This window comes from Amborella trichopoda, chromosome 12 (genome assembly GCF_054954075.1).
Source record: "Amborella trichopoda isolate Santa Cruz 75 chromosome 12, AtrichopodaSantaCruz75HAP2 v2.0, whole genome shotgun sequence".
NCBI lineage: Eukaryota > Viridiplantae > Streptophyta > Magnoliopsida > Amborellales > Amborellaceae > Amborella > Amborella trichopoda.
The window spans coordinates 43837624-43850978 of NC_142347.1; the positions used below are offsets into that span (position 1 = coordinate 43837624).

Below are 13355 nucleotides of genomic sequence, written 5' to 3' on the forward strand. Positions count from 1 at the left end.
TTATTAATATGAATTTCACTAAAACCATTAATAACAATCACTTTTAATAACATTTTAAAAATAACCAGTCAAATATTTTGGGCTCAAATTTAGAAAGGTAGCAGTTCGTAAAGACATTCTAGCATAATTGCCAATCTAATATGTATAGAAAAACTCTTATAGAAATTCAAGAATACGGAATTATCACAATTTATGAGATGTCAATTTGCAAATAAACATTTCACAGACAATGCTATAATCAAATGCAAAAATATCAGTTTTCAAATAATAAGGCAGTCATTTGCACATGAAATTTACAATGTCTTAATCTTCAAAAATAGTAGAAAGAAATCTCACAATTTTACTAAAAGCAGAAATATCACCTTTATTTCTAATAATTTTACAGTATCTAAAATTTCCTAACAATAGACAAGAAAAATAAATAAATTTATTTCTAAGAATTTACAGCATTTAAAATTTCTAACATAGATAAAATATCACAATTTTATTAAAAATATTATTTTTCAAAATAATGAGGTCGCTTGCTTATAAAATTTATCGCGCCTAAAATTCATGATAATAAGCAGAAGTAATTATTTCATTTCATTTTTTAAAAAGAACGGATTATTTTTCAAGATAATGAAGTCACTTACCTAAAATATTTGAGAAGGAGTTTCCGATAAAAATTCGACTAGAGGGGGGAGCTCACTGTGTTTGTAAAAGGGAGAGCGAGAAAGGAGTTGTTAGGCGATGTCTTACCTTTCGTCCTAATTAATTTCTTTATAACACATCTATCATGTGTATGAGGTGTCGCATAATTAACCACTTTTAACACCTGAAACCACGTCCACTAAAGGACGTTGCGAGGCAACAAAAGCTTAAGGTAAAAAGCTTTTGAAAGTAGTGATGGTCCTTAAGGACCATCATGCTCATATGGACCATCACTTATTAAAAGTTTTTTTTTTTTTTTTTTTTGAAATTTTAGGATTATTACAAACGGTTATTGATAAACACTGCCTAATCTTATCAAGAGTTATTTATGTATGATATGCATCCATATCTATAAGTTAACAACTATCCCTGTGGCCCAAGGGTTTTGTGGGGCCAGGGTAAGGGCCGGGCTAGGGCCATGACAAGACCAGCCCTATAGAGACTAGGGCCAGGTGTCCCGTCCTGGATCCGGCCTGTTCCCAGCCCTAGTTGTGTCTCCCACTAAGCTGACCTTGGCGGATTTCACCCACTTCTCTTCTACCATAGTAAAGAGAATCTTTTCTATCGAATGTCAAGCCATTGCTTACTGCAAAGCACAACAAATGCTTTCTTTTGTTTTCTCCAATTAGGACGCCTTTATTAGGAAATATTTGTCACATGGCAACAATTATATCCATGGCTTCCAGCTAAAAGTAAAGCTTACTAGAGTTGAAGCCATGAAGCCAATCCCCAACACTACTATAATAGCTTATTAGGATAAGCTCAAAGATAACTCTACATCAGGTTTAATGTTAAGAGATAGGAAGATAATTATTTGCTAACCTAAAGCACCATAATTGGGCATTGAGATACGCTCCAAAATGATTCTTAAGAAGATAACTAACCTAAAGCACCATAATTGGGCATTGAGATAAGCTCCAAAATGATTCAAATAAAGAAAAAGATAACTATCAACCCAAAAAGAAAGAAAAGATAACCTGCTCCTTAATTTTAACAAAGAGATAAGAATATAATTAATCGCTGTTCAGTATGGGAAATAAATAAAAACCACTTGATAGTTCTTTCTATAAATTGCTGTTGAGGATAAGAAGATAATTAATTATGAGAAAATACGTAATTATCTTCTTATCTTAGAACCAAAAACATTAAGAACTCATGAATAAAAAAACGCTCGAATTAGGCGATTATTAGATCTAGAAATAAATCAGTAAACTGTTTTTATATATATCGTGACAACCCAAAAGCGTTTCTTTCGATAAATTACTGTAATTTTTTATTAGGAAAAAGAAATATAGCCACCAAAACCGCCATGATGCCTAAACCACTTTTATTTGAACAAAAGAAACCACTTTTTTCCCTTTAAAATCCCTCATTCAAAACCGCTTTTCCCACCAAACCGTTATTTTCATCACTGAAAACGCTCTCAATCCCTAAAAAACGGCGGAATTAACGCTTCCTAGCTATTGATAATACTAAAAAATCAGCTCCCCAAAAAAGGGCTTAGATGTAATTAAGCTTTCCTATTATTGTAATCCGCTGATGTGGCACCGGACACGAAGAATCAGGTGGGCCCACCTTGCCGGATTTGGACAAAATTGCCCTGCAATAAAGCGGGCCCCCAACTGGCCGTGATTCCCATTTATCAGAGACCGCCGCTTTTTTCCTCGCCGGGTTTCTAATTTCTTCCCCCGCCTAGGGAAAATGAATTTTTAATTATTTATTGGATGGAAAATGACCAGAATAACCTCGTGCCTTCTGATAATGACGAAAATAACCCAACTTTGTTTGGATGTACGGAACTGCCCCTTGTCACTGGTGAGGAGATCAGAACTCCAGAAGCGTTTGTGGGGTCCCGAGTGGTCAATTTTGTCTAAGCAAATGGAACCTTTGAAAAAGACAAGAATAGCCCCCTTGTCATACATTGGTGAAATGTCACCTCAAATCTTTGGTGGGGACAACTTTGTAAAAAGGTGCTACAGGGATGTACACTCTCTTTCAGGTCGTATGCATGCTTTTAAGCTCACCCAAACTTCAAACCTTAGAAGATTACTTGCTCCTGCAGGACCATAGAGTCCATTAACTCCCTAAGGTAAACATTTTCTGGGAGTAGCTTTAGGACTCGAAAAATTGGATGTAACCCCTCCAACATAGTGGCTAGTTAAACCCCCCCCCCCCCCCCCAAAAAAAAAGAAAAAAAAGAAAAAAAAAAGAAAGGAACTTTTATGTATTTTATATATGACAATATAATAGTGAACTTAGATAATAATTTTTGGACGGTTAGACGTCAGTTTTTGTAGATTGAAAAATAATTTTTTAAAAAAACAAAATATTTTCTTGGTTATTTGAAAGTGTTTTCAAAATTTTAGATTGAAAAGGTCTTCCTAGGCAGCTACTACATTTTAGATTGAAAAATTCTTCCGAAGTTGGTCTTACGTACAGGGGAGTAAGTATATTGTGTGCTCCAGTGCGAGTGTAGTAGATGTGATGGGGCTCAAGTAAAGATTTAAATTTTTATGAATTTATATCTAAAACCAGGGGTGACCGCAAGGTTTCGATGATGATGATAATAAAAATTTTTGGTATTAAAAAGAGACTAACGAGGATATAGGAATTGATGTTGTGAAAGGTTACTAAGATATGATTCTAGTTATAAATTATCATAAAGAAAAAGTTTATATAATTATGAGGCTCTAAACAATCAAATTAGGTTGTACCTCAAAAATTTCACTAGAAGAGGTTGTTTTGATGCCCAAATGTCCTCAAATCAATCATCTCTACCTCAAGATGCATGGACATGAGAAAAAAATGGATTTCCAGTTTTGGAAATAGTACATCTTGTTTGGACTGTCAATTTTCAAGATTTTGAAGTTTTCATAGATATGCTCAATCTAGACTATCTTTGAAGCTTTAGATTTTTATAATTATAGATGAAAATATATTTTAAGTCTATCACAAAGATTTCCAGTATTGAAACCACATTTCTCGATACTATTTGAAGGTACACTTTAATTTGATTGCTTATAGCCTCGGCTCTATACAAACCGCACCTTTATTATAATCTAGTGTTTTAAAACCTAATTGGTGCGATTGATTGTTCATTCACATAACCATTTTCGGATTGTTAGATCAAGGATTCAAATTAGATTTGGGTTGGTTCAAATCACTGATCCAAAAAAAAAGATTAAAATAAAAATTAAATTAGGATTTATGGGGTTGGGGTTCAAGAAGACTTAAGAAAAGATTAGATAAACTTAATGTGTTCATATGTAAGTGTATAAAGGGGGCCTTTGGGGGGACCGGGCCCGGATCGATACCATTCTAGAAACGGTTCGCTCCCTAATGGATTTCCATCTGGATTAGTGATTAGGATCAAAAAATCGCTAGGCTTTAAACACTGTTATAATCAAATGATAAATACTAGTGTTTTATTAAAAATTTAAAACAATTGTCCCTCGAAATGATCCACAATTCAATGTCGGTGGGCATTGGAGAAGATTATTATTATACAACTCTATCCAGATGCTCAATCCAAGATTCTAAATCCTTGAATTACTAAATCTACAATTTGAATCAAAGCCAAAATTTATACCTCCACAATGCCAAATGAGCCTTAATGGGTTAAAATGGCTTTTTATCATGCGTTTTCTAGAGGGTGATAAAATCATATGGTTTGAATTTTTTGTGTTAAAATAGGGACAATAAACTTTATAGAACCAAGATAAAAGTTGCCTCGTAATTGCTTTCCAACTATTAGTTTTGATCACTCCAACACCATCGTGCCAAAAAATCTGTATGTATAAATAAACGACTTAAAATAATGGAAACCGTCTGTTTTGTACTTTAAAATCTTCAAATATGAAACACATATCGCTCGGATCTTTTTCATGTCACTGGCGAATGCGGCTTTAGTAGTTGTAGTTATTTGCGCACATTGAGAGTGCTCCCGCCAGAGCATATTGTATATTTACTCCCTCGAGTAAAAGAGCTGCTTAGAAGTAATTCCCCCTCAATCTAGAATTTCGAGATCTACTTTACATTCATCAGATGAATAATTTCAATGAACTGGATTCTGGATATCTAAACATTTAGATCTATAGTAAAAAAATTCGAGGGTTTGCTTATTAATTTTTAGGTAAATATAAAATATGTGTACATTTTTTCTTTAGTGGGTGGTTAGGCTGCCTGCCAACTTTGACTCCCTCGAGTAAAAGGGCTGCTTAGAAGAAATTCCTCCTCAATCTAGAATTTCGAGACCTACTTTTCATTCATCAGATGAATAATTTAAATGAATTGGATTCTGGATAACTAAACGTTTAGATCTGTAGTCAAAAAATTGGACGGTCTACTTATTAATTTTGGAAAATTGTTTCACATGGCGTGGACCGCATTTCTACATTTGCGATCCCTGAGGTATAAAGCATACATCTTAAAAGATGTATGCAAATTGACGGTCGGTCTAAAAATAATTGAAACTAACTGTCTAAATGTTTTTTTAATAGAATTATCATCTTTAATTTTTAAAATTTATTTATTTTTTCATATTCATGATCTCCATGTTAGAGATTATATTTCCTTAAAAATTAGGTCAAAAAATCCATCTCAGAAATAGATTTTGAAGTGGTGACTCATTTCTACATGGACCCATAGAAATCGTGTTCATTAATTTTTCAGGTAAATATAAAATATATATACATTTTTTCTTTAGTGGGTAGTTGGGTAGAGGAGGCTACATCCCCAAAATCTTAAAAATACTCTGAACTGGTGTCTTATCTGAGGGAGAATATACCTCAAGGAGCATATAGCCTGCTCCACTTTAGACATACTCCGCAGCCCTTTGGCCCTAACCACTATGGACCAAAACCCACTAATGACAAATATCATCAACTAGGAAAAGCATTAGTCGAAAGTGACAAGTCAAAAAATGTTGCATGTTTTTTCTTGGTCACCATAGTCAAGGTTATCTTCAGCTCACCTAACCCTAATTCTATTGAGGCAGGTCGAGAACGTGGTGGTGAGACCACTAAGATAAATTTAATAATTTTTAATTACATTCAAAAAAATTAATCATATTTAATTAAGTTGTTAATACTTTCAAAGACTAAAGCGGGGATATCTTTGGATTATGACCCCCTAAGAGACGTTTCAAACCAGATTTACATGAGAAAAGAAAGTCTTACTCATGGTCACTCTCTATGAATTCCAGTTGTCTTGAATGAAAGTGGCCGTCGGCTAAATGTCTTATTATACATATCATTTAAATAATGGTGCTTATTTTAAATTACATATGGGACAATAATAAAATTCTTTTTGTTTTCATGATCTTCTCTAATCATTTGTCCGTATTTAAAATATGCCCTTTCCCAACAAATCTTAGGGATAAAGAACTTAATTTAATAAATGGAATTGCAAAATAGAGTCACATGGAGCATTTTGTATTATGCTCCCTACTGGGCTACAGTTGTCCACCAATGTAGGGCGGTGGAGATGACATAAAGGGCGTGTGTATGGTATGTTCCCGCAGGAGCGTACTGTACAACAATTCTTTCGATCATAATAGATACTTGGGAGGAGTTTTTTTTTTTGTTTTCAAAAATTTGGGATCTCTCCAAGTATCACTAGATTATTATTTATAAGAAAAAAAAAATGGATTTAGAGTTCTTGATCACCTAAATCTCTCTCTAAAAATTGGACAATTGTTGTTCAATCTTGTGACATCTCTTTATTTGGACGCACTGTTTTTTTTTTTTTCCCTTGGAGATTGGTCCTTGTGCTCTAAAGATCATATTGGAAGAACTTGGGATGCAAAAAATATTCCAAGCATGAGTTTTGCATGAGGGAGCAAACGAAGAGTATGCTCCCATGGGAGTATGAAATCTTTTCAATTACATAAAAATTCAATAAAGATTCAAAATGTTGGACTGTGAAAATTTGACCAGGTATGGCACATGTTTATCACCTATGCTCGAGTGTGCATGGTACACTGAAAAGAAAACTAGTTAATTACGGGTGTTTTTTTTATTTGGGATTGTATAGAATGAGACTATTTACCTTTGATATGAGGCAGTTACAATTTTTCACAAATATTAGATGTGAAATTTTATAGTTTGGATGTGCCACGAAGTTCGAAAAAATTTCTTTTGAAGTTGGAGCTTGGTCAATGTAATAATTACAACCACTCAACTTCACATCCAATAATTAATATTATTGTGACCATCTTGTATCAAAAGTAAATGACCTCATTCTATACTTTCGCCCTTTTTTTTAATAGGATTCTATATTACAAGGCCATGTATTAAAAATGAGGTCATAATTATTTTTAGCCTTTAGATATGAAATTGAATAGATTGAATTGTCTTACAACAGTCGAGAAATTTTATTTTAGACTTTGTGCCCAATTAATGAAACACTTTCAACCACCCGATTTCACATCCAATGGTCTCATTTTATCAAAAAGTTATTGTAAATATTGTTTTAGGTGCGTCCCATCGAAAAGATGACATGCACTAAATTTCATATTCATACAATTTATAAAAAAATACTCTAAGGTATCGAATCTAAATTAAATGATCAGTAGTTCACTTGATCTAAATTGAATGATTGGATGGAGGGAGAAGTATATATCTTTTATGATGTAGGAAGATGTAGGAAAGTATAAAAAGCTTTCCCAAAAAAAAAAAAGACTAATTTCCCTTCGAAGGACGAAAACCTAGATCATGTCGTGGTTGGCCGAAATTGACTAAAAGTTAAACTCGTAGAATCAAAATACATGTCAAAATAATGTTGGGAACTACCCCAAATTGAGCAAGAGTTAAAATAATAGGATAAAAATGTGAGCATCATCGAGCTGGACTTATTTGACTCCTCTCTCAACCATGAGGGGCATCTCTCTCTCTGTCTCACACACACAAAAAAATACTTGCTTTCGAGCATGTCTACATCTCTCACAAACAAACAGAGAATTTGTGTCACGCTCGCACGACTTTACTGCCTAGTGCAAACTTTTGGCATCTAAGTTGTGCACATTTTTTTCTTATTTTTGTCTCGAGCCGTGCTCTGTTACCACCTAATTTCTAATTTTGTCGGTAATATTCGAGTCGAGTCGCATATATGCCTTTTATTTAGCATGCGATTCTCGAAATGAAAAACACATCAAGAATTGCATGCCCGCAAATTCCATGGGCTCCGGGGTGTGTCCTCGTTTCCTTGATTCTCTCATCCGTGCCTAATAAGGGTATTGTGGTCATTTTCCTCCAGCCGGCCTTCCTCGTCATCTACCATTTCCTCAGATCAGGAAAACCAAAATTTCTATTGTCTGAAACAACGTCCCATGATTTTCAATCCCATCCCATAAAAGGACATTTTCGTCTTTCTCCAAGAATTAGGGATACACTTGTCATAAAAGAAATTGTTAGGGATAAATTAAGTCAATGCACAAATCCATATAATTTTTAAGATATTTAAATTGAAAATACGATTTCTTCCTCCACGCTCCTCTCAATGGGGAGAACAACTGGGCGAGCTTTCCGTCGCCGTATTTCCACGTCAGCAAATTCCGTCCAGTGGGTCCCACGCCAAAGATTCACGATCAATTGAAGCCTCTAAAATTAGTGAATTTTTTTAATTTCGAGGCGCACGACTCTGAGCCTGTGTCTTATCCCCTAAGACGTGGACGACAGTTGGAGAGCAATCGTGTCGTAGGGTCGGATTAGACAGCTAGGTTCGGACAATAGGTTCGGGAGGTTCTAGGGTTTCTCGAAAGCTATAAATAGCGGGCTATGGGGTCGTCTCACCCCAAGCGAGCCAGATGCGCAACGATTGATAGGGGCGGCGCCGCGTGGACTCCCCGTTCCTCCACATATATATCTTCCTCTCTCTAGTTTCCTCTCTCTGGACTTTTCTCTCTCTCTCTCTTTTTGTTTCTCAACCTTTTACTCTTTTTCGGTTCTGGCCCTTGATTTCGCTATAAATCTGGGAGTCCTGGTCCCGTTTCACCATCGCTGAGTTTAGAAAATCCTCTGGTTCTCGTCCCTTGTCTGAGTTTAAAGGAGTTTCGATAAGTTTGCGGCACTCTCTCTTCTGTTTGCCTGCATTGGAAGAGTTCTACTGAGAAAACCTGAGTTCTCAAGAATCAAGAATCAAGAATCGATTGGTGAGTTCTTCCTCTATTCCTTTATTTTCTTTGAATCATTGTTCTTCCTCTACTCTTTTCATTTTATAGGGTTCAGTTTTGGTTTCAAATCTGTTGCTTATAGCTGTCTTTTGATATTAAGTGTTTTCTTTATGCAAAGTCTGTTGTAAGGTTAGGATTTAGGGTTTATTTCGGCTTTGGAATGTACTTTTTTGTCTATGAATCCGCTTTTCAATGTATATTACGAGGATCCAGGGTTTTTTATGGCTGTAAAAAACCTTGCGTGATTTTTAGTTATTTCTTCTCTCTCAGATTTTTCAGGTTCTTTTATTCACAAATCTGTTGAATATGTGTTTCATAAAATAACTAGTTTGGAAATTTCTTTCAAATAGTCTTTTATTGATCGTTTATATTTAAACATTGATATTGATGTTATATCAGCTGTGCTTCTTGCTAGAAAAACCTATGATTTTTATCGATCTAGAGTCTTGTTATTTGTGTGGCTTGTGGCTCAGCAGATTTGATGTTCTTTTTCGGTTTCTTTGTATGTCCATTAATGATCATTTTTATTTTTCTAAATAATGGATTTCTTATTCAGATTTCTTGTGATCTATCTCCGTGAAGTTTACTGTTATTTATGCTTCTTAAGAAACATTATCAGTGACGAATCCGAGGTTTTTTTTAGAAGAAACTCGAATTTGCCGCAACAAGTGGCTCTGGAGATATCGTCAACTGTGTATAGTTTTTATTTGATAAGAAGATTTTCTCGGTCATATTTATTGCATCCGTTAACATTAGTCATCATCATCATAAAGATGATCCACAACTGTTTTTGATCTGTCCAAAACAATCCTTCCGAAATTGCTTTTTTCCATTTTTCATCCCTGAAAAGTTTCCCAAAAAGCACGTGCAAACTGTTCAAAACTTTTTTCCCTGGGATTTTCTAGTAATAATGGTTTTGGTGCTTGTCGGTTCCATCTTATTCAAAAGGATGAAGTTTCTATAAGGCCTAGGCTTTATCAAAACAAATAATGCCTCACCTCAAATCCTCAATACTTTAGGCACCAGAAGTCTGATGACTCTAAAATCAATTTCCATTGATGATAAAATTTGAAATTTAAAAAATAATACAGATTTTGCATATTGAACATTTTTTTTTAAAGGAAAAATGAATGGTCTAGATTATTTGTTATAGTATACACTATTTTTAGAGTTTGAAATCCTAATTATTTTCACAACCCTAGTGTTAATGCCTAATGATGTAATGGTTTTTCAAAACTTGAATTGCAATTTTTTATTTATTTATGAGGTGAGGCTTTACTTATTATTTTGATAGGGCTGCAGCCCTATCAAACCATTTTTCTTTTCAAAATAATTTATCATAAATAAAACTAGTGAATTTGTTATTATTAAGTCATATTCCGTACCTTTCTTTTTGGAATAGGGGAATACTTTTCTTAGTTTTTAGTAAAGCATATTTAAAGCTAAAGCAAATCTTTCCGCCACCACAAAAAAAGGAATACTTGATTTTCTTAAGAAATTTATCAAAATGCAGTACACGAACTATTTAACATTTAATCCATTTTTATTTAATTTTAAGTGGTCATCAAAATATAGATGATAATGACTTGGAATATAGTTGCAGGAGGGTAAAATGTTAAATAGTTGACAAGGTAGTTATATTCTGATAACTTTTCTGTTTTTTAATATATTATTATGCCTTGTAGGACTCTAGTGGTGAAATTACAATTTCCTACTCTGAATGTTTAGTTATTCCCTTAATCTTTAACTGTGAACTTACAATTCTCTACTATTGAATGGTTGATTATTTTTACTTTTGTTTATTTGTAGTGAGGGGTTTATTTTTCTGGAGGTTCGATTGGGCGCTTAGTTGGGTGTACAGTGATGTTTGGGATTTGACACTGTTGGGTTGTGTTTGTGTATTGTTTTTGCAGAGGAGTCTGAATGTTGTAATGGAGTCTAAAGGTGGCCTGAAGAAGAAGTCTAGTAGTAATTCTCGTTTCTACGAAGCTCCCCTCGGTTACAGTATTGAAGATGTTCGCCCTCACGGTGGAATAGAGAAGTTCCGCACTGCTGCCTACTCCAACGTAATACCTCTCTCTCTCTCTCTCTCTCTCTCTCCATTCAAACGCTTCTTCACTCCCTCATTTTCTCTATTCTCTCTTCTCTATTCAACGGGCTTTGTTTCTCTGCCATTCATCTCTCTCACTCACACGGTCTCTATTTCATGTTTGTCTCTATTTCAGTTTTCTTGACATGTCAGTCTCCTGCCATTTATTTATCTGTCTCTCTCTGCTATCTTCGACCTCGTATCTTTCTGTCCATTTACATCTCTCGCTCACACACAGATATACACATTTTCTTGAGACTGTTAAGTTGCTGATGCTTTTGATTTGCTTTAAAATGCAGTGCGTGAGGAAGCCATCCTGATACACCCTAACGTGACCAGCACCCATGGTAGAGTAGGAACCAGTAACAATAGCCATAGCTTATAGATTTTGCTTTCCAGTAATAAGAGACTCCCATACTGTGTTTTACTTCTTTGTTGCTATAACACCAAAGGCCTGCAACTCGTCCTGCCTTAAGCCACTGCTAGAATGGCTCTCAACACTTCCCCCATTGGCTTTGAGGGGTTTGAGAAGCGACTTGAGATCATATTCTCGGAGCCCCCTGTCTTTGCCGACCCCAAAGGTCTTGGCCTTCGCGCCCTATCTCGTGCACAAATCGACGAGATTCTCGACTCTGCACGGTGCACAATTGTCGACTCTCTTTCTAATGAATTCCTCGATTCCTATGTCCTCTCAGAATCAAGCTTCTTTGTTTACCCCGACAAAGTCATACTCAAAACTTGCGGGACAACCAAGCTTCTTCTATCGATCCCTTTGATTGTAAAGCATGCGGGCTCATTGTCCTTGACGCCAATTTTTGTCAAATATTCACGAGGCTCCTTTATTTTTCCTGGCGTTCAGCCTGCCCCTCACCGAAGCTTTTCAGAGGAGATTTCGATGCTTGATGGCCATTTCAGTCCTTTGTTGAAGAGCGAAGCTTATGTAATTGGTGATCCTTCGAAGCCTGCACGCAATTGGCATGTTTATGTTGCATCAGCGCCACACATCCCACCTCAAGTTTGTACACTGGAGATGTGTATGACCGGGCTTGACCATAAACAAGCCTCTGTCTTTTATAAATCTGATATCAACTCGGCCTCATCCATGACTCGTGACTCAGGAATTAAGGACATACTCCCGAGCTTCAAGATCAATGACTTTATGTTCGATCCTTGTGGTTACTCTATGAATGCAATTGATGAAAAGGTGGTGTCGACCATACATGTCACCCCTGAAGATGGATTCAGCTACGCTAGCTTTGAAGCAGTGGGGCTCGACCCGAACCGGGTGCGGCTCAATGAGTTGGTGAGCCGAGTCTTTGCTTGCTTTGGACCTACCGAGTTCACCATCGCTGTGCATTGTGGTGGCTCCAGCATGGGCTCATGGGCCGAGCTCACCGGCTCAGTGGATGGGTACCGGTGTGAGCGTGCAATCGAGCAGGACCTGCCCGGAGGTGGGTTCATTGTGTATCAGAGCTTTATGAAGGTGCGTTCGAGCTCCAGCATTTTCTCTCCTAAGTTGGTGCTCGGTTCCTGGATCAACGAAGAAAAGACTGAGAAGGAGGCTGATGAGTATGGATTTGAGAGTGAGGATGGAGAGGAGGGCAAAGTCATGGGGTGCAAGGAGGAAGAAGGTGGGCATCAGCATGGCTTCGAGGAGGAGCAGCGGAAGGTTCTTTTGGTGGTCTAGAGGAATTGATTCAAGTAGTTTGCATGCTTTCAGTTTATGGAATAAGTTACAGTGCTTTGGAAGTAGTTGTGCTTGTGGTTTGAGTCAGCGTTTTTAGATCAGGGAATAAATTACAGTGCTTTTTGGGCATGGGTAAGAGGTGGGTGGGGACTTGGTGGTGTTTTGAGTGTGGGGGTCTATGCTTTCATATTTTATGACTTTTTCGAGTGTTTGAATTTGAATAAAGGCTATACTTGGTGAATATGTGTATTTTTGGTTGCGTTGGAATAATTTTGGTTTAGTGATATCTTATTGTTATATTCAATACTATGGCAATCTGAATTTATTGTGCTGTACCGTTGGCCAGTGGGGTGGCCCTCGACCGGCTCAATATTTCCTCTTAGAGTTTTTTCACCCTACTCAGTCTCTGAACGTCTACACTGTCTAAATGCCCTACTCAAAAAATAACCTAATCGTCAATTCTGATAAATGTACACTAACCTAAGCCTCTTACGTAATTGTGATAAATCGACATTTATTTAAGGGTGTGGTTTGGTATAGACCCGCGGCTCTTAAATAATTAAAGTAAAGTGTACTTTCAAATGGTGTTGAGAAATATTGTTTTAATATTAAAAATCTTTGTGATAGTCTTAATGTATTTTTAATTTTTTAAAAAAAGTGTAGATCGACCAATGTTATTTTTTAAATTTGAAATCTATTTGTCTATGTTTTAAATTTGA

At 36.0% G+C, this 13355-nt stretch overlaps 1 non-coding gene across 1 annotated transcript; it reads left to right on the forward strand.

Annotated features, from left to right (window-relative positions):
- The first annotated feature begins 8483 nt into the window (after positions 1-8483).
- LOC18435332 (S-adenosylmethionine decarboxylase proenzyme) lies at positions 8484-12877 on the forward strand. The gene is made up of 3 exons (XR_016045921.1): positions 8484-8839; positions 10774-10926; positions 11356-12877. It is a non-coding gene; the product is annotated as an S-adenosylmethionine decarboxylase proenzyme (transcript).
- The last annotated feature ends 478 nt before the right edge of the window (positions 12878-13355 follow it).